Raw genomic sequence first — 18,815 nt, forward strand, 5'->3', positions numbered from 1 at the left:
GCGACTAGAATTGTAACCAAGGTTCGATACAAGTTTAGCATAACTTCTCTACTTTTCAATTCTATCCCTCCAGAAATAAACCCTAGTGCTTGGTTTGCTTTTTTATGCCTTATTAACCTGCATCACTACATTTAGTGATTTGTGCATTTGTACTCCCAGGTCCCTTTGCCATTCTACCCCATTTAGATTCTTATTTTCTCAGTAGTCTGTGACCTCCTTATTTTTCTTACCAAAATGTAACAGCTCAGACTTATTTGTGTTGAATATAATTTGCCAATTATAAGCCCGTTCGTCAATTTATAGCTTGAGTGTCCCATTCCAATTATCGCCCTCTAACACCGCTTTACCTGAAGACATAGGCTTCAACTTGACTCTCTGCGAGCAATGCCACAGGAGATCGACCAGTACTTCTGTATCTCCTGCTGTCCCAGTCACACTGGCAGGGTTACAAGGTTGAGCCGGCCAAATATGCACGAAAGGCAAGTTGATTGGTCGCAACCTTGGTGTTATATTTGACCCTGAATTGAGCTTCTGGCCACATATCCGCGGCATATCGAAGACCGCCTATTTCCACCTCCGTAACATCACCCATCTCCACCCCTGCCTCAGCTCATCTGCTGCTGAAACCCTCGTCCATGCCTTTGTTACCTCTAGATTTGACTACTCCAACACACTCCTGGCTGGCATCCCACATTCTATCCTACGTAAACCAGAGGTAATCCAAAACTCGGCAGCCCGTGTCGTAACGCTCACCAAGACTCGCTCACCCATCAGCCCTACATTGGCTCCCGGTTAAGCAATGCCTCGATTTCAAAATTCTCATCCTTGTTTACCAATCCTTCCATGGCCTCGTCCCTCCCTATCTCTGTAATCTCCTCCAGCCCCACAACCCCCCGAGATGTTCCTCCAATTCTGCCCTCTTGAGCATCCCTGATTATAATTGCTCAACCATTGGTAGTCGTGCCTTCAGCTGCCTGGGCCCCAAGCTCTGGAACTCCCTCCCTAAACCTCTCTGCCTCTCTACCTCTCTTTCCTCCTTTAAGATGCTCCTCAAAACCTACCTCTCTGACAAAGCTTTTGTTCATCTGCCGTAATTTCTTCCTTTGTGGCTCAGTGTCAAATTTATTTGTCTTGACTTACAACTCCTATGAAACACCTTGGGACGTTTTACTATATTAAAGGCACTATATAAATACCAGTTGTTGTTGTTGTTAACATCCAGCCTGAAAGATCATTTGATCATGCGACGACACTACCGCAGTATTATAAGATATTTCTTGGCCGTGAGTTACCACTGTCACCACTTTGATAAAACATTGCGCAAATGTAAAAAAAAAGCAATAAAGGATTCTGAAATGTGTGTCAAAACTGTTAGCTGCAGAGTGCATTTTTAAAATTGAATCGTGTTCTATACGGGGCATTTCAAAGTGGTTAGGATCTGGAATGCATTGGCTGAAAGGGTGGTGGAGGCAGATTCAATCGCAGCTTTCAGAAGGGAATTGGATAAGTACCTAAAGGAAAAAAATTTGCAGTGCCACGGGGAATGGGTGGGTGAGTGGGACTAGCTGAAGTGCTCTCGCAAAGAGCAGGCACAGGTTTGATGGGACAAATGGCCTCCTTCTGTGCTATAATCATTCTATGATTCTATGCTGCTATTAAATCGGGGGAGTTGCTAAATAATAAGGTCTCTTAATTCCAAATTGGTTCATTTGAATTGTTGGATTCCTCAAATTGAGGAGGTCAGTTTGATTTATCGGGAGTAGAATGTATATTGCATATCTATCCATCTATTTCGCTGCCTTTCTGTGCACTTATCAGTTTGCCTCTCTGTCTGTCAAACCATCTATTATTCATCTGTCGATCTGCAGATCTATTTATTTACCTGCGTCTCTATCTATCTCTACATCTCACTCTCGCCTCTGAGTCAGAAGGTTGTGGGTTCGAGTCCCATTCCATGGACTTGAGCACAAACAAATCTAAGCTGACACTCTAGTGCAGTGCTGAGGGAGTGCTGCACTGTCGGAGGTGCCACCTTTCAGATGAGATGTTAAACCGAGGCCCCGCCTGCTCTCTCAAGTGGACGTAAAAGATCAGACAGCACTATTTCAAAGAAGAGCACGGGAGTTCTCCTGGTGTCCTGGCCAATATTTATCCCACAATCAACATCACAAAAAAAAACATTATCTGGTCATTATCACTTTGCTGTTTATGGGAGCTTGCTTATGCGCAAATTGGCTGCTGTGTTTCCTACATTACAACAGTGACTACACTCCAAAAGTACTTCATTGGCTGTAAAGCGCTTTGAGACGTCCGGTGCTCGTGAAAGGCCTACATGGCAAGCGAGCTCCAGGTGGGCAGAGGAAACGTTTCAAGGGCACCCTCACACCCTCAAAGCGTTCCTGATAAAGTGTAACATCTCCACCGGCCCCTAGGAATCCCTGGCCCAAGACCGCCCAAAGTGGAGGAAGAGCATTCGGGAGGGTGCTGAGCACCTCGAGTCTCGTCGCCGAGAGCATGCAGAAACCAAGTGCGGACAGCGGAAGGAGCGTGCGGCAAACCAGACTCCCACCCACCATTTCCTTCAACCACTGTCTGTTCCACCTGTGACAGAGACTGTAATTCCTATATTGGACTGTACAGCCACCTGAAAACTCACTTTTACAGTGGAAGCAAGTCTTCCTTGATTTCGAAGGACTGCTTATGATGATGATAATATAAATCCAAATCTCTCTTTCAAGTCTTATATTCACACAGAAGGATTTCTTCATGTGGCCCAACAATGAAAGGGTTAAGTTCCCCCCCTTCTGCTGCTTGATGGTCGACTGGCACCACTGACAGACCTGACACCACCAATCAGCTTCCACTCAACAAGGTCACTTATACAATCTGACTTGTGATTGGCTGCCACTCTCCAGCCTGTTATTACTGTCTCATTTGATCTGAGGCCTGGGGCTTGGTCTCTAATCAACAAGAGAAAAGGGCCAGGAGAAGGTAATTAAATCCTGTCAGAGGCAATTACTGGTCCAGGGCCCACGTTCTCTGGTGCTGAATGCAGATCGCCAGGAAGCCCTTTCTCTCATGGAAATTCAGGAAAGCTGAAGCAAATAGAAATTGGGGCACTGTGGGAAAAAAGATGGTTAATTTAAAAAATAAAAATAAATAAAAAATCTTTTCTCCGCCGCCTCTGATCGGAGGCGGGGCAGAAAGTGCTGACTGTGGACGAAGCCAAGAAGGGAGATCGACAAAAATTGAGGGGAAAGCAGACAGTTCATTTTCTTACCATTGATCTGGCTGTCACCCCGTGATCTCTTTTCAGTTTCCTGCTCTCTTTAGCAATGACACTGGAAACGCACTTATTATACACATGAAGCATTTTTGTATCTAATCTGACAATGTTCCCCAGTATCCCGTTCAATCATACACAGCAGATAGGCTTCACATCAAAGAACCAAATATCGTTTAAATTAATCAATCATAGAATGGTCACAGCACAGAAGGAGGTCATTCAGCCTGTCGAGCTCATGCTGGCTCTCTGCAAGAACACCTCGGCTCGTCCCGTTGCCCCGCCCTTTCCCAGTAGCCCTGCAATTTTTTTTCTTTCAGGTACATATCCAACTCGCCTTTGAAAGCGGTGATTGAGTCTGCCTCCACCACCCTTTCAGGCAGCGCATTCCAGATCCTAACCACTCGCTGCGTAAAAAGTTTTTTCTCATGTCGTCTTTGGTCCTTTTGCCAATCACCTTAAATCTGTGTCCTCTGGTTCTCGACTCTGCCAATGGGAACAGTTTCTCTCTCTCTCTACTCTGTGCAGACCCCTCAGGATTTTTAACACCTCCATCAAATCTCCTCTCAACCTTCTCTGCTCTAAGGAGAAAACCCCCAGATTCTCCAGTCTATCAGCGTAACTGAATGTCCCTCATCCCTGGAATCATTCTCGTAAATCTTTTCTGCAACCACTCTAAGGCCTTCACATCTTTCCTAAAGTGCTGTGTGGAAAATAAGAAGAGAAAAAAATTCCTGAGATGAATAGGCTGAAGAGAATCCTTATTTATGTGGCAACATTTGCAGAATGCACCCTTTTTGTTGTTATTTATAAATGAGTATATTAATAAAAATACCTGTTTATTTTATTTTCCCTTTTCAGGCCTCCTCACCGGGAGTTGGGCATCAGAAAGCCTCTGGTATCTCACCAAATAGCTGTTTTTCATCTCTGACCGAGACAGGAGTGTTGACAGAACATTGACTCGCTTGGTCCGAGTTTCCCTGTGGCTCTGTGAAACACCTTGAGATGGTATCCATGTTACAGGTGCAATATAAATGCAAGTTACTGTTGTTCTCCTTCTCGTTTCTTTTCGCTTCTACCTTCTTCTTCGTCACAATTCAAGCCTGATCAGGTATTCACTCAGGGGGTGAAATTGCTCCTCTTTTATAGCCCAGTTAGTATCTCCGGGAGGGCAAGATAGTTTTTGCTCAGGGGAGGCGGGTAGGGGCGCTACCGCCTCCCGGGAAATTGCTTGGGAGTTTGCGGAGGCGCTGGCACGTCAGCGGCACGTCCCACGGTTAGCACCCCGTGCCGCCGCGCAACCGGCAATGACATAATCACTGTACGCGGCAGCCCCTTAACACCCCGCAAGAGAAATTGCCCCGCGGGCCGCGAGGCCGGCATGGGCGGATGTCAATGCCAGCTTGCAGGTCGCCAAGCTGGCCGACATCCGCTCTCGGGGCGGTACTTAAAGGGAAGGGCGGCTAGTGCCTTGGGCTGCCATTTTTTTTTGTCTGCCGACTCTTGGGTCGGCTCAACGATGGCGGCCTTGGCGTGGTCCGGGTTGCCGTGGTACAGGCCGGAATTCGCCTTGGATGTCGGCCCGGTCACATGCTACTCTGGTGGCCCATCGGAGGCCTTGCAGAGTGCGCAGTGGCCCCACCCCTTTAAGCGAAGGGGAGGGGCGTTGAAGCACATCAGCACTATGTGGAGCATGTGCATATCATTTCCTTCAGCGCCCCAGTAGCACCCCGGTTACCGCCCCCAAAGAAAGTGGCGCGCGCGAGATTGCACTCCACTTCCTTTCAGGGGCGGTAAGGGCAATTCCGCGGTGGGGACGGGACTTCTGCACCGGGTTTCTGCCCCAAATCGGGGCACAGGGCAATTTCGCCCCCTCAGTGTCCACACCCACACTTCCTGGAAGATTGTGAGGGCGGGGGGTTGGGGGGGGGGGCGGGGGGGAGGCTGGCGTGGGAGGTGATCATAGGATAGAATTAGGAGTGCCATCCTAGCTATTTTATTTCTAACCACTCACTGCCCAGGCCTACTACAGCCACTTGTTATACCCGGGCTTCCCTCCCAGCTAACGAACTGGGGATTGAACCCAAGAACCTCCCAGTAAGAATGCACTGCTTTTAGCAACATAGGAATTGCTAGACAGAAAACGATCAAGGTCCATCCAGCTCACCTTCTACCATCCTGGTAATCCCGCGATACAATGATAATGGAGTTGTTAACCAATCACAGCAATCCATCTCTGTCAATGAATCTACAATAAACCCAGACATGAGGTGAGGAAAACCCTCAGAGGTGGAGAGTTTTGGGAACCACAGGTCCAAAGTCACCTGTTCCTCCCTGTTGTGTACGTAAATAAACAGATAAACTGAACCAGGAGTAAAGTAACTTAACTGTGTCCTGAACAGCAACAACCAAACCAGCATGAACCTGAATGTTTACAGCAGTGTGCAAATAGCTCCCGCAGGGTCCTAATGCCTGTCGAATGAGCTGTAACAAACAAATAGAGTATGAACAAAACTCTCCCGAGCTTGCTACACTCCCACACGTCACCTCTCAAATCATTCATATTCTGTGCTTTCCTGAAAAAAAAAATCCACATCTTTTCAAAGCTGTGGAATATTGATATTTGTTGTTGTCATGTATCTTACATTATTATATATAACTGTATCCTAACATGCTATACATGACTGTAATAAGATATGACCTGCACCCACCAGCATACCATACCACCAGGGATGCACTTGCAAGAGACAGGTATATAAGGACAGGTCTCAGGCAAGTGCAGCATTCCAGAGCTGTGAAATAAAGGTGCAGGTCCAGAGTGACCTTGACTTCACTACATGCCTTGTGTGAATCTGTACTGAGGGGACAGGACTTTACAGTGGCGACGAGTTACGGGATTACAGAATCCACAGAATGGCGAACAACGGATCTGATGAAAAGTACAATGCGGGAGACAATTGGGAGGACTTTATAGAAAGGCTCCAGCAAAGCTTTGTAACCAAAGACTGGTTAGGCGACGATAAGGCAGACAAGAGAAGAGCCCATCTCTTGACCAGCTGTGGCTCGAAAACATACGCTTTAATGAAGGATCTGTTGGCACCTGAGAAACCAGCAAGCAAGTCGTTTGAAGAGTTGAGCACACTGGTAAGAGACCACCTGAAGCCAGCGAGCAGCCTACACATGGCCAGACACAGGTTCTACAACTACAGACGCTGTGTGGGCCAGAGCATAACCGACTTCGTGGCGGAACTTCAGAGGTTGGTTAGTTTATGTGAGTTCTCCGATGAACTGAGGAGAGAAATGCTGAGAGACTTTTTCATTGAAGGAATAGGCCACGCAGGCATATTCCAAAAGCTCATAGAGACCAAGAACCTGACCTTAGAGGCAGCTGCACTGGTTGCACAGACATTCTTGGTAGGGGAAGAAGAAACGAGGTTGATTTACAATGCAGGTACGACAACTAACGAAATATATGAACAAGAAGTTCACAGCATTAAACAAGCTGCTACCCCCACACACAGACAAAACCGGGAGAACAGGCTCTCGACAGCAGGCAGAAGCCATCAAGGGCCACAGGAATGGTCGTTCACACTTCATCAACCCACAATGCGAGCAATCAACTACAAACTGAGAGAAGCTCAAGAGAGATCAGCCAGACACAGCTCATTCTTTGGGAACATTTTGAACAATGGAACAGGTCTGCGCTGGAGGTGTGGGGGTGGGCACTCATCAAGGGGATGTCGATTTCAGCAGGCTGTTTGCAGAAATTGTGAATATACAGGGCATTTGGCCCGCATGTGCAAAAAAACGGCAGCTCGGCTGGTATACGAATCGGATGGGCCGGAAAGCGGACCAGAAGATGGTGGGGACAGTACCCGGGACACCGATGTACAGCGGGACAACACGATCAATGGCCACTGCTCCTACAACAGGACGTCTCCTATAATGATGAGGGTCCTACTCAACGGGAGTTAACATAGAAACATAGAAACATAGAAAATAGGTGCAGGAGCAGGCCATTCAGCCCTTCTAGCCTGCACCGCCATTCAATGAGTTCATGGCTGAACATGGAGCTGGATACGGGAGCGAGTCAATCTCTCATGGGCGCTCAACAATTTGAACAACTGTGGCCGCATAAAAGAGACAGATCAAAACTCACAAGGGTCGACACCAAACTAAGGACCTATACCAAAGAAATCATACCAGTCCTCGGCAGCACCATGCTCTCTGTCACACACAAAGGGACAGTGAACCGACTTCCCCTGTGGATTGTCCCCGGAGACCCCCCAGCACTGCTGGGGAGAAGCTGGCTGGCAAAACTAAACTGGAAATGGGATGATGTCCATGCCATGTCATTAGAGGAACGGACCTCCTGCTCAACAGTTATAAAGCGATTTGAACATCTCTTTCAGCCAGGTGTGGGAACTTTCAAAGGGGCCAAAGTCAAAATCTACATCACACAGGATGCTAGACCGGTCCATCACAAGGCCAGAGCTGTACCCTATGATGAGGGAAAAGATTGAACACAAACTAGACAGGCTTCTGCGGGAAGGCATTATATCACCTGTGGAATTTAGCGACTGGGCAAGTCCCATCGTCCCAGTCATGAAGCCTGATGGATCCGTACAAATCTGTGGGGACTACAAATCTAACATGAACAGAGTCTCCCTACATGACCAGTACCCGCTGCCCAGAGCGGAGGACTTATTTGCCACATTGGCTGGAGGTAAACGTTTCTCAAAATTAGGCCTCACATCTGCGTATATGACGCAAGAATTGACCGAGGAATCCAAGCTACTCACCACTATCAACACACATCGAGGCCTTTTCATGTACAATCGATGCCCATTCGGCATCAGTTCGGCAGCTGCCATATTCCAGCGCAACATGGAGAGTCTGCTCAAGTCCATCCCGGGGACGGTTGTATTTCAAGACGACATACCTATCACGGGCAGGGACACCGACTCCCATCTCCGTAATTTGGAAGTACGAAGTACTACGAGTCAAGAAATCCAAGTGCCTGTTTCTCGCACCCGAGGGTGAATTTTTGGGCAGAAGGATTGCCGCTGATGGAATCCGCCCAACAGAGTCCAAAACAGAAGCAATTTGCCTGGCACCCAGGCCCCGGAATGTCTCAGAACTGCGCGCCTTTCTTGAGCTACTCAATTACTTTGGGAACTTTATGCAGAACTTAAGCACGCTGCTGGAGCCTCTCCATGTGCTACTCAGGAAGGGGTGCGATTGGTTTTGGGGGGACGCCCAGGAACGCGCCTTCAATAAGGCACGCAACCTTCTGTGTTCCAACAGTGTTTTGACTTTCTTTGATCCAGGTAAAAAGCTAGTTCTCACATGCGATACGTCAGCGTATGGGGTCGGGTGCGTTTTGCAACATGTCAATCGTGCGGGCAAATTACAACCCATAGCTTATGCCTCCAGGTCATTTTAGCGGGCGGAGCGCGGGTACGGAATGGTAGAGAAGGATGCGCTCGCGTGCGTGTATGGTGTCAAAAAGATACACCAATACCTTTTCGGGGCCAAGTTCGCATTAGAAACTGACCACAAGCCCTTCACGTGGGCACTCATGCTGGCGTCCTACGACTATACCATAAGGCACAGACCAGGCACAGACAACTGTGCCGACGCACTCAGCAGGCTACCCCTGGCGACCACGGAAGGGACTGATGAACAGGACTGTGAGACAGTCATGGCAATCAATGCCTTTGAGTCCACAGGTTCGCCCATGACGGCTCGCCAAATCAGAGCCTGGACGGCCAGTGACCCCACGTTATCCTTAGTAAAAATATGTGTCCTAACCGGTGACTGGGCAGAGGCTCGCGATGCCTGCCCTGAGGAATTAAAACCCTTTCACAGGAGCATGCATAAGCTATCACGACAAGCAGACTGCCTGATGTGGGGCAGCCGAGTAGTCATGCCTCTGCGAGGCAGAGAGGCATTTGTCCGGGAGCTCCACCGCGAGCACCCGGGGATCGTTCTCATGAAGGCCATAGCCAGATCCCACGTCTGGTGGCCTGGTATTGATGCGGACTTGGAGCTCTGCGTCCGAAGGTGCACCATTTGTGCCCAACTCAGCAATGCCCCCAGGGAGGCTCCATTGAGCCCCTGGCCTACCAAACCGTGGTCGCGGGTGCACCTAGACTATGCGGGCCCATTCATGGGCAAAATGTTCCTCGTAGTTGTAGACGCATTTTCAAAATGGCTCGAATGCACCATTTTAAACTTGAGCACAACCTCCACCACTGTGGAGAGCCTCACAACCATAATTGCAACACACGGAATCCCTGACATATTGGTCAGTGACAATGGTCCGTGCTTCACCAGTGCAGAATTCCAAGACTTTATAATTGATCACGGCATAAATCACGTCAAGACGGCACCGTTCAAGCCGGCCTCCAATGGCCAGGTGGAGAGAGCAGTGCAAATCATTAAACAAGGCATGCTTAAAATCCAAGGTCCCACGCTGCAGGGTCGCCTGTCGCGACTGCTGCTGGCATACAGATCTCGTCCGCACTCACTGACTGGGATCCCCCCCGCGCAACTGTTGATGAAAAGGACTTTAAAAACAAGGCTCTCAATAATCCTCCCAGACATGCACGAAATCGTTGAGGCAAAGCGCTGTAAGCTGACTGAGTACCATGACAGAAATTCGAGGGAGAGATGGAATGAGATAGGGGACAAAGTGTTTGTACTAAACTATGGCAGGGGTCCCAAATGGCTTGCAGGGACAGTAACGGGCAAGGAAGGAAACAGGCTACTGGTAGTACAAACGGACAATGGCAAAACCTGCCGGAGGCATGTAGACCAAGTCAAAAGCAGATTTACCAACAACACTGCGGAACCAGAGGCAGACTACAACGTGGAACTCGCACCACACTTGGTGGACAGACAGAGGGAACAATCTGAGGAAAGGGCAATCCCAACAGACAGCCCAGGCAAGTCAACAACAATCACACCAATCGAAACAGACAGCCCAGGCGAGATACCAGCAACCATACCCAAAGAAAACCAGACACCAAGGCAAACAACTGAACCACAACTTGGACGCTCCACGTGAGAGCGTAGACCACCTGAGAGACTGAACCTATAAAGACAATAAGACCTTGGGGGAGGGTGATGTCATGTATCTTACATTATTATATATAACTGTATCCTAACATACTATACATGACTGTAATAAGATATGACTTGTAACCACCAGCATACCTTACCACCAGGGGTGCACTTGCAAGAGACAGGTATATAAGGACAGGTCTCAGGCAAGTGCAGCATTCCAGAGCTGTGAAATAAAGGTGCAGGTCCAGAGTGACCTTGACTTCACTACATGCCTCATGTGAATCTGTACTGAGGGGACAGGACTTTACAGTTGTATTTCACCTCAGTATAATTTTTAACATAGTATCTTCAATTAGCAAAGCTGCAAACCAGAGTTAGTTGCAGAAGAATGAGACGTACAATTCAGTACAGAGTAACATTGAAGTTGTTTCATCTCAACAAACTAAAGTAGATCTCTCTGGATCAGATATTACAAATGCGTGATCCTGAACATGAAGCTTTGTGCATTGGGAATGAATTTTGGAAATTTGGGTCTGGAATTACTATTAAGAATTTCTGCGGAAGATTCTGTATGTTCCACTGACCACTGAATTGACAACAAGTGTTCCCAGAGCTTGGAGCTCCGTGATCAGGAGTATAAATCATATCATCTATGTGGATAAGTTACATAGAATTACATAGAATTTTACAGCACAGAAACAGGCCATTCGGCCCCTCTGGTCCGTGCCGGTGTTCATGCTCCACATGAGCCTCCTCCCACCCTACTTCATCTCCCCCTATCTGCACATCAGGGTAAGTCTGCAGTTAGTCAAAAGGCCCACAAATCTAGTTGCTGGACGTCTTGTAAGAGTGTGAGTGTTTAGAATCAGCTCGGGGAGGGAAATCCAAAATTAGTCAGTTTTATTGGTTTGGATGAGATTGGGTTGCTTTTTACATGATGGGATTTACGTGAAGTTTTTTTGGCCGGTAACAGGAGACGTGGCAATTCTTCACCTTTCTGTTTCTGCGTGGAGATAGCAATTGCAATACTTCTGGCTACAGGTTTGTTTTGGATTGGAAATGCATTGGATTAAATAGGTGAATTGATGCTTCTCCTCAGAGAACAGAAGGTTAAGGGGAGATTTAATAGAAGTGTTCAAAATTATGAGGCATTTTGATAGAGTGGATAGGGAGAAAGTGTATCCGCTGGCAGGAGGGTCGATAACCAGAGAACACAGATTCAAGATATTCGGTTAAAAAGCCAGGCAGGGGGGAGAATTTTATTTTATTCAGCGAGTACCGATGATGTTGACTTCACTATCTGAAATGGTGGTGGAAGCAGATTGAATAGTAACTTTCAAACAGGAAATGGAAATGGGAAAGGAAAATATTTGCACGGTTACTGGAAAAGAGCAGGGCAGTGGGACTAACTGGACTGCTCTTTCAAAGAGCCGGCATTGGCACGATGGGATGAATATTCTGTGCTGTAATATTCTGTGATTCTGTAAACATGGCCTGGGAGCGGAAACAAAATACTAAGAGAACTGGATGGAGCACTCCGAAGCCAAGAAATAACTGATGCTGGTATTAGTGAACAAATACTAAACACTTCTTTCTGTCCAGCAGTGGCATTTAACCTCTTTCAAATAATGTGTCAGAATCGTGTCAGCTGTGGCTCAGTGGGTACCACACTTGTCTCTGAGGCAGAAGGTTGTGGGTTCAAGTGACTTGAGCACATAAATTCAGACTGACACTCCCAGTGCAGTGCTGAGGGAGTGCTGCACTGTCGAAGGTGCCGTCTTTCGAATGAAACATTGAACTAAGGCCCTGTTTGCCCTCTCGGGTGGATGTAAAAGATCAAAGAAGAGCAGGGGAGTTATCCTTGGTGTCCTGATCAATATTTATCCCTCAATCAACATCACTAAAACAGATTATCTGGTCATTATCATGTTGCTGTTTGTAGGAGCTTGCTGTGCGCAAATTGGCTGTCGCGTTTCCCACATTACAACAGTGGGCCTGAAATCACACTACCCACGGGCACGTACGAGGTGTGCACTCGCCCGTGGGGTCCCTGCAAGTTCCAGGTTTGGGTATGCGAAGTGCATGCGCCTAAACCCGGCACTTGCGATCTGACACATCCACCGCATCCGACAGTAAAGGGCCTCCGTGGGCGGAGAGTCAACTCCTGCCCAGCGAATGTCCTTCAAAGTCTCACAACTGAAAAAGCAAGTGCGAGGCCTGCTTTTATCAGCGTAAGACTTTTAAAGTGCAGAAAGATACATTAAAAAAAATTTACTCATTTAAAATCCTGTTAAATAAGGTACATTTATTTTTAGACTCTTTAACATATGTACATTTCTTTTCAAGAAATTACATTTTTGTTTTAAATAATTAGTTGCATTAAATTTTTATTCATTTGAAATAAATGATTTTTTTTTAAGTTATTTTCAGTGATTCTGTGTTTTTGGGGTTATTTCCATTCATACTTATGGCAGCCCTGTACATACAGAATTATTATAAGTATGAATGGGGATCCTTCTACTCTGATGGGTTGGGCCAGCCCACGTGATCCCATTGATTCGTAAGAAACCCTGCGCTCCTGGGATAAATGGTCTTCGCGTGGTGTCCCAGGACTGAAAGTCTCCGAACGTCCGTGACCATCAGATACTTTCGTAGGAATTTTTCAGATCAGATGTATCTGCCTGCGGGAAGCCTCCGACCGCAAATTCTGGGCCCGTGACAACACAGCCAATACTTTATTGGCTGTAAGGCGCTTTGAAATGTCTGGTGGTTGTGAAAGGCGCTATATAAATGTAAGTCTTTCTTTCTTCTTTCTTTCAGTGGACTGATGCAATGCCACATTCATTCATTCATTCATACATAGACAGTCCCTCGAAATCGAGGGAGACTTGCTTCCACTCTAAAAGTGAGTTCTCAGGTGACTGTACAGTCCAATATGGGAATTACAGTCTCTGTCACAGGTGGGATAGACAGTGGTTGAGGGTGGGACTGATTTGCCGCATACTCCTTTCGTTGCCTGCGCTTGTTTTCTGCATGCTCTCGGCGATGAGACTCGAGGTGCTCAGCGCCACACCAACGTGTTAAACGCCCGCTTGCCAAAAGTAATTTCTATGTTCGAATGTTGTCCTCCACTGTAGCAGTCTGTTTTCCTGCCTGTGAAATGTGTATTCTGCAGCAGGGTTGGTTGTGTCAGTTACATCAAAGTACTTACACACAGAATTTTTATCCCCATTTTTATGCTTTTCTTGATTGCAGATAGATTACCTTGAAAGGCATATTGACTAGAACGTAGCTGATCAGTAATGAAGATGAAGTACCATATTATGTGTGTGTATTAGTTCTGGTCTGAAGTTTATAATCGACGATCTAATGTTAAAAACGCACATGAGTACTTATCATGATGAGAAATTAGGGCTATGATACTTGGCCGTTTTTAGGTCAATGGTACTTGTCTTCAAAAAGATCATCATATGATTTAAGCCTCTTTTATTCATTCTCTCCCTTCTATTATTTTCTTTATTGCACCATTAGATTGGAAAAGCTGGGCCTGTTTTCTTTGGAATAGAGGAGGCTGAGGGGAGACCTGATTGAGGTGTATAAAATTATGAAGGGCTTGGATAGAGTGGATAGGAAGGATCTGTTTCCCTTGGCAGAGGGGTCAACAACCAGGGGGCATAGATTTAAAGTAACTGGGGGGGAGGTATAGAGGAGATATATGGGGAATTTCTTTACCTAGAGGGTGGTGGGGTCTGGAACCACTGCCTGAGGCAGAAACCCTCACCACATTTAAAAAGTACTTGGATGTGCACTTGAAGTGCCATAACATACAGGGCTACAGTCTAAGAGCTGGAAAGTGGGATTAGGCTGGATAGCTCTTGATCGGCCGGTACGGACACAATGGGCCGAAATGGCCTCCTTCCGTGCTGTAAATGTCTTTGATTTTATGATTCTATGATTCTGTTATCCACAGATCACATGCAACCATTCCTTCAAAAGACACACATAACAGTGGTGTCAAGCGACTTTTCCTCTGATCCTTTCTTTCCTGAAAGCGCTGATGCTTCCTATGTTTGATTCCAGAGATGACGAACATCGGATGAACAAAACATAAGAATTAGGAGCAGGAGTAGACCATTTGGCCCCTCGAGCCTGCTCCGCCATTCAATGAGATCATGTCTGATCTTCGACCTCAACTCCACTTTCTTGCACTATCTCCATATCCCTTAATTCCTTTCATATCCAAAAATCTATCGTTCTCAGTCTTGAAACGACTGAAACGACTAAGCATCTGCAGCCCTCTGGGGTAGAGAATTCCAAAGATTCACCACCCTCTGAGTGAAGAAATGTCTCCTCATCTCAGTCCTAAATGGCTGACCCCTTATTCTGAGACTGTGACCCCTGGTTCTAGAATCCCCAGCTAGATGAAACATCCTCCCTGCATCTACCCTGTCAGGCCCTGTAAGAATTTTGTATGTTTCAATGAGATCACCTCTCATTCTTCTAAACTCTCGAGAATATAGGACACGAGACTTCCAAAACAAGTGCTCCGACCCGGAAAGCGAGCCCCAGGTGGGCAGAGGAAATGCTTCAAGGACACCTTCAAAGCCTCCTTGAAAAAATGTAACATCCCCACCGACACCTCGGAAGCTTGGGCCCAAGACCACCCAAAGTGGAGGAAAAGCATCCGGGAAGGCGCTGAACACCTCGAGTCTCTTCACCGAGAGCAAGCTGAAGCCAAGCGTCGACAGCGAAAGGTGCGCGCGGTAACCCAGGCACCTCACCCAACTATTCCTTCAACCACCTTTTGCACCATCTGTGACAGAGACTGTAGGTCCCACATTGGAGCTTCAGTCACCTGAGAACTCATTTATAGTGTGGAAGCAAATCATCCTCGACTCAGAGGGACTGTCTATGATGATGATGATGTCTACTCAATCTCTCCTCATAGGACAATCCCCCCATCCCAGGAATCAGTCTGGTGAACCTTCGGTGCACTCCATCTATGGCAAGCCTCCTCCCATCCTTCTTCAGGTAACTCTTTCAGCCTCCATTCCCTTCTCCCTCATATGCTTATCTATTCTCCCCTTTCTAATTTTATCTTGAATAATTTTCGCCAGAGGAAACATGCTCACTGCATCTACCCTGTCAAACCACTAGGATGCTCTCTGGTACCGTATCCAGGTATCCTGCCTTCATGTGTGATGTAGGCAGGATCCAACTCAAGTGTGAAGACCATGGGGGCTTCACAGTGGAGCCTGATGTTGCCTTCACCCAACTCCATGGAGCTCGTGCACCATCACACATTCCATCAAAAAGGATCTTCATCAGGAGCAGAAGCCCTGACCAATTTCTCCGTCGCTAATGCTGGGGCAATAACTGGGCCGCTGCCAGTGCTGATTCAGCACGGACTGAGGGGCGAGCCTGGGATCTGCAAGCTGTTTTATTTTTATTTTTCCCTACCTCATTTTTGGGCGATGTTCCTTAACTCCAATCGGCATCTGTTTAAATCCTCTCATTGTCTTATGCACATGCTATCAACACCCAAAAGTGTTGGGCCACCAAGCCACCAGCCTGATTCCCTTCGAGCAGTGCACATCTCGGAGAAACACATTGCTCAAACTCACAGCTGTGACTCAGTGGGTAGCGTCCTCACCTCTGGATCAGAAGGTTGTGGGTTCAAGTCTCACTCCAGGAACTTGAGCACAAAAACCTAGGCTGACATTCCAGTGCATTACTGAGGGAGTACTGCAGTTTTGGAAGTGAAGTCTTTCGAATGAGACATTAAATCGAAGCCCCGTCTGCTCTCTTAGGTGGATGTGAAAGATCCCATGGCACTATTTTGAGTTATCCCCGGTATTCTGGCCAATATTTGTTCCTCGATCAACATCACTAAAAGCAGATTATTTGGTCATTATCACATTGCTGTTTTTGGGAGCTTGCTGTGCGCTAATTGGCTGCTGCGTTTCCTACATTACAACAGTGACTGCACTTCATAAAGTACTTCATTGGCTGTAAAGCATTTAGGACATCCTGAGGTCGTGAAAGGCGCTATATAAATGCAAGTCTTTCTTTTCTTTTTACACAGACACAGGGACCAGGAACAAGGTAATACATAGACAATGTTTGCAGGCTGACCACAAATGCACAGCCAGGTTCCAAGGTTCAGCAGGGTCTTTAATTTTGTTTTATTCATACTTGAGTTGTGGGCAAGGCCAGCATTATTGCCCATCCCAAATTGCCCTTGAGAAGGTGGTGAGCTGCCTTCTTGAACCGCTGCAGTCCATGTGGTGAAAGTGCTCCCACAGTGCTGTTAGAGAGGGAGTTCCAGGATTTTGATGAAGGAATGGCCGCTATATCTCCAAGTCAGGATGGTGTGTGACTTGAAGAGGAACATGAAGGTGTTCCCATGCGCCTGCTGCCCTTGTCCTTCTAGGTGGTAGAGGTCGCGGGTTTGGGAGGTGCTGTCGAAGCAGCCTTGGCGAGTTGCCGTAGTGCATCTTGTAGATGGTGCACACTGCAACCACAGTGCGTCGGTGGTGGAGGGAGTGAATGTTTAAGGTAGTGGATGGAAATCATCTAACTTTATAGAATATAATATCTTGTTGAGAGGATTAAAAAAAATAGATCCCAATGCTCAAAGTTTAGCTTTACTGGTCTCAGCAACCAGCTTTACAAAAAACAAAATCCAGAATGCTAACAAATAGAAGATCGGAAATTTTCAAGCCTAAAAATTATTGTTCATTAACATGTTCATATGACAATCCTATGTTTTAAAATTCTCATCCTTGTCTTCACATCTCTCCATGGCCTCATTCCCCCCTATATCTGTAACCTCCTCCGGCCCTAAAAATCTCCAGGATCTCTGTGCTCCTCCAATCCTGGCCCCTTGCACATCCTCGATTTTAATCGCTCCACCATTGGCGGCTGAGCCTTTAGATGCCTGGGCCCCAGCTCTGAAATTCCCTCCCTAAACCTGTCCAACTCTCCACCTCTCTCTCTACCTACTTTAAGATACTCCTTAAAACCTACTTCTCATCTATCCTAATATCTCCTTATGTGGCTCGGTGTCAAATGTTGTTTGCTAACACTCCTGTGAAGCGCCTTGGGACATTTTACTATGCTATATAAATGCAAATTGCTGTTGTTCTGCCAATAATTTACAATGGTTTTCAACAGTTTATCTTACGTGGGTAAAATAGCAGACAGAGTATGTGTCTGTCTGTCTGCTGACATCACCAAAAATAACTTTTAGGCTTAAATGAATAAAAATGCTCAAAATACTTATTTGTGCATAACTGAGTGAAACTTTCATCTTCTCCATACCTTTGTGAGATTCAGATAAAATAATCATTCCAAATTGTGCACAGGATTCGCTCCGTGTGTGGCCCATTGGAACAGAAGAAAGCGCAGAATAAGCAGAAAAGGCCATTCGGCCCATCAGCCCTGTCCCTCCTACTGATTATAGAAGGTACGGTATTAAAGTGGTTATGTTACTGGACTGATCATTCAGAGACCTAGACAAATGATCCAGAGACATGAGTTCATAATCCCACCACAGCAGCTGGGGAAATTTAAATTCAGTTCATTATATTAATCTGGAATAAAAAGCTAGTGTCAGTGACAGTGACCATGAAAGTACCGGATTGTCGTAAAAACCCACCTGGTTCACTAATGTCCTTTAGGGAAGGAAATCTGCAGTCCTGACCCGGTCTGGCCTGTATGTGATTCCAGACCCACAGCCATGTGGTTGACATTTAACTGCCCTCTGAAATAGCCTAACTAGCCACTCAGTTGTGCCAAGCCGCTACAAAGAACAGTAGTTCAGGAAGGCAGCTCACCACCTCCTTCTCGAGGACAATTAGGTATGGATGTGATGGACTGGGACACTTTCTGACACCTTAAAGACATCATATTATGTCTTACCGTTTCCCACCACTGGGTGGTGCCCTTCTGGATTCGGGACAAAGTGAAGCCAGCAGCATGGAGACAGCGCTCCATTTTGTTGTGAAATCTTTAACTTATTGTTAGTTGGGTATTAGACCTCCATTTATGTGACCCCTCCAGAACCACAGTTATGTAAGTAATTTCTCTTTATTGCTGCTTTATCCAATCGGTCTGGGATTATTGTAGTTTTTCCTTTGATGTACTGTAAGAAATCTAGGGAACGATTTTCAGCACCTCACCGCCCGCTGCCACTGACTGCCGCCCACTGCCGCTGACATTCCTCCTGTAGATCCACCCAGTGCCACTTTGGAGGTGGCCTGGAGCGGGCGGGAGGGGAGAGCCGCCGGGAACCGCCCGCTGACATCAGCGGACGGCCGAGTGGCGCAACTGAGCTCCCGTGCGCCAAGCTCCCAGATTCCTGTGGGCGGGAGTCGGTGAGAGTCGGCGGCAGAACGGGGGTGCACCACTGGCTGGAGGCTGGTCTGTCCCCGACGGTGAGTATGAAGAACCTGAAAAA

The sequence above is a fragment of the Pristiophorus japonicus genome, chromosome 14 (genome assembly GCF_044704955.1).
Source record: "Pristiophorus japonicus isolate sPriJap1 chromosome 14, sPriJap1.hap1, whole genome shotgun sequence".
Lineage (NCBI taxonomy): Eukaryota > Metazoa > Chordata > Chondrichthyes > Pristiophoridae > Pristiophorus > Pristiophorus japonicus.